The following is a 3,613-nucleotide window of genomic DNA, read 5'->3' as shown; positions in this document are numbered from 1 at the left end:
TTCTTTATTATATTTGACCGGGAAATAATTTAAATAAATAAGACACTGACTCACTGGGAACAAGAGTTTAGGAATTATGAAGGATAGAACAGAGAATATTAATTAGCAAATGAATAATAATAATAATAATCATAATAATAATAATGTCTGTAATGCAGTTAAAATGCCACTTTATTAATAAATCAAAGAGTTTTTTTCTGATCTGAGGATTAAATGTTTTTTTGTCTCATGAAATGCAAACATTTAAATTTGTACATTTTCCACTGAGGTTTAATGTGACGGAAGGAGCAGCTTTCTGTCCTCAAACAGAAAGACGTCATTATGAGAACCTTTCATTAGGAGCTAAAGGACAGCAGGGAGAGCCTGGCTGAGCAGCCTGTGGTCACCTCAGGTCTCCCCCACACCAGCATGGAGCCACCGCCATGTTTCATCGATGGCTTTTAAGGTGTCAGTAGAACTAACTGATCTCATTTAGATGGAAAATATTTACCAGTTAATAAAAATAACAAATCAAACCAGAACTTCTGGAGCTGAGACCCTTCAGAGCTCTGAGACCATGAAGGCAGAACCAGCTGCTGGTTTTCTCTGGATCATCAGATGTTGGTTCTGGTTCTGAATCGGACCTTTGATCTTTTTGGGTCAGCAGTGGTTCTGACCCTGGAGGCCAGTTGGACCCAGAGTCTGATCGTTGAACCATGACCTCTGACCTCTGGCCTGTTCTGGGTCCTTCTCTTAGTAGAACCTCCTGAGGAAGTTGATCCAGGTTCTCTCTGTGGTTCTGTCTGCTTCTCTGAAGGCCCAGATCTTAGAAACGGTTCTAAGAACCTTCAGCAGCTTCTGTCCTCGAGTTTGGCCTACTTCCTGTTGTTCTCCAGGTTCTGCTTCTCCCTATCAGACGGTCGTTGGTTCCGGTTCTCCCTAATGAAGCCAGTGACTGTAGCAGAGAGGAGGAGGAGGAGGAGGAGGGCTGCATCTCAGCCTCCCTCTATAGATCTTATCTGGTTGTCGGTGAGAAACGGAGCCTCAGCTTGTCTCTGATTTGTTAGTCTGCTTGGAAAGAACCGCAGACAGAAAAGCAGAAACCAAAACGACCCGAACAGCTGCAGCTGCAGCAGCTGGCTGACTGCAGAAAGTATTATTAGAGTAAAATAGAACAGAAACGTCTTTATTGTCCCACAGTGGCAAACAGGTCGGCTATGGAAGCATAAAGGTTCACATCAGACTCTAAAATACCGAAAAGATTAAAAAAACAAAGCAGTCATTAGAGAATTAGTCTGATGGAATAAAAAACTAATTCTTTATAAAAACCTGAAGTGGTGAAATGAGCGCTAACGGCTCGACTGAGGCTGGAACAAAAACATTGATCATTGATGTTTAACTCCAGAATCATCAAAGTCTCATTTCTGTTCAAAACTTTTCAAATATTTTATTTTTTTTATTCTGTTCATGTTTCAGAGAGAAAGAAAACTGTAAAGTTTAAATGTTTAAAAGCAGCTTATTTCAGATTGATTATTGTGTAATATTAATGGGAGTTTGGTGCGTTTGCTGTGCTGCGTTCAGGCACGCTGATGCATTATGAACGGTCCGGCAGTGCAGCTCTGATGGAGCCGCTGGCAGCAGAATAATGATGCAGGGAGGAGAAGGACCAGTTTGAACCTGAATTCACTCATCGTCAGCAGATAGGAAGAAAAAACATCTTAATGTTGATTGTTTTCTGTCCGCCTACGTTTCATCCTCACAGCCTCCTAAATTACACCATCAGACTTCTCACGCCAACAGGAAGGAGGTCAATCTGACGCCATAATGGTTTGAAGTGGGAGGGAAAAATCACCCCTGAACTTTCCCCAGTTTCCCCACATGGACTCCTGAATGCTCTGAGCTCCTAATGGCAGAGATGACAGGAGGACGTCTTCTGGAACTAAGCTCTGCAGCGCCACCTATAGGAGCCCACAGCGTTCCCGGCCAGAGGAACCTGCTGCAGGAACATCTGGGTCCCAATCATCTACCATTAAACACCTCCCGTCTTCACTGGAACCAGCGATGGATGAAAGCAGCGTTCGAACCTCAGACCTCCTGTCTGTGGAAATGTTCCTGTCTGATAAAGGTGCAGATTATTTATTTTCTTTACTCAAATGATTTATTTATTGACTGTCTTGTTTTTTTAAAGCACACTTTATTTAATCAATAAAAAAATAAGCCAATACTAGATAATATATAATTAAAATACAACTATTATTAATAAAACTCAATATAACACGATGAGAATTATGTAAAGAAAATGTGTTTTTCACGGCGTCACATTTAGCTGTGAAGTTGTTTGCGGGGCTCGAACCAACAACTCCTGCAGAGAGGCGTCACACAATGAAGACTCTGCTGCAAATGTTCTGGATTCATTCAGCTTCACTGGTCAGATTATCATTTCTCCCAGAATAATGATCGTCTTTGTTAGATTCCTGATTTACCAGCAGCACCTTTCTGCATATTTTCCCTCATTTGTTTCCAATGCAGAAGGAATCAGATGGTTTTCTGCAGGGAGAGAAGCCTTCCTAAGAAAATACACAGCAGAGCGTCTAAAGCTGCAGCTGAAAGCAGTGGAGGAGGAGGAGGAGGAGGAGGAGGAGGAGGAGGCGTCAGGAGCCACTTTATCTGCTTTACTGTTTTTATCAGCATATTTATTGTTCTGGATATTTTATTTAAGGTATTCAGCCCTGTGAGGTTGCCTCTGTCATTTCTGTGTCTTCCATATATTTTACTCGTGTAAAAAGAGGAAAACTGGATGGAAAACCTGCTAACTTTCTAAATTCTGATGTAAATTCTTCCAGCAGCGTCGGCTGCGTCACGTCGTTCATATTTTAATGTTTTTTTGTTTTTTCCCCAGAGTGAGATTTTTAATCCAATTACAACCAATGCTGAAAAAGTGAGTGATGGTTTATAAACCATCCGTGCTTTTATAGAGTAGATGACTGGTTTCCCAGCACACAGATCAGAGTTATTTAACTGGTTTGAACTGGGAATGTTTTACTCCTTCAGTCTGCATCGAGTGGAAATATTAAACCTGATGCTGAAACTGGGAAGCAATCACACACAGCCTAGAATCAGCAGCGAACTGTAAAACATACAGGAAGTCTGTATAGGCGTAGGTCTACAACAACCAGATTTGCACCACATTTAGCAGCCGTATAGACTGTCACCTTAGGGGGATCAGAAGCAGACATGCAACGTGTCAGAAACAAACCCACCGTGGAGAAAAACGGAACTTTAATATCTGAGTTAACATGTCTGGATTTATTTCAGGAGAAACTTTGACTTTCTCTGAAAACAAAATCAGTGAAGCGGCTGAATTCATTTTAAATTCAGCATCTTTGTATAAATAAAACAAACTAAACCTTGATAGCTTGGAAGAAGCTGATCTCCTGACAAGGTGCAAACTGAAAAGCATATCTAGGAGAGAAATCAGATACGAACCTTTAGCATGCTAGCCTTCAGCAAAACACATTAATTCATGTGAACATTTATGGTCTGTCAGAAATCACAGTAGAACTAAATTCTGCTGAAGATCCTGGTTCTGCTGGAGGTTTCTTCCTGTTCAAAGGGAGTTTTTCCTCTCCACTGT

At 41.2% G+C, this 3,613-nt stretch overlaps 1 long non-coding RNA gene across 1 annotated transcript; it reads left to right on the top strand.

Annotated features, from left to right (window-relative positions):
* Positions 1-1,386: 1,386 nt before the first annotated feature.
* LOC107103634 lies at positions 1,387-2,606 on the top strand. The gene is made up of 3 exons (XR_001482190.1): positions 1,387-2,104; positions 2,306-2,406; positions 2,509-2,606. It is a non-coding gene; the product is annotated as an uncharacterized LOC107103634 (long non-coding RNA).
* Positions 2,607-3,613: the final 1,007 nt, after the last annotated feature.

Source organism: Cyprinodon variegatus, unplaced genomic scaffold (genome assembly GCF_000732505.1).
Source record: "Cyprinodon variegatus isolate N-32 unplaced genomic scaffold, C_variegatus-1.0 Scaffold1492, whole genome shotgun sequence".
NCBI classification, from domain to species: domain Eukaryota; kingdom Metazoa; phylum Chordata; class Actinopteri; order Cyprinodontiformes; family Cyprinodontidae; genus Cyprinodon; species Cyprinodon variegatus.
Note: the sequence above shows the minus strand (reverse complement) of the source record. Positions and strands in the feature narration are given on the sequence as shown.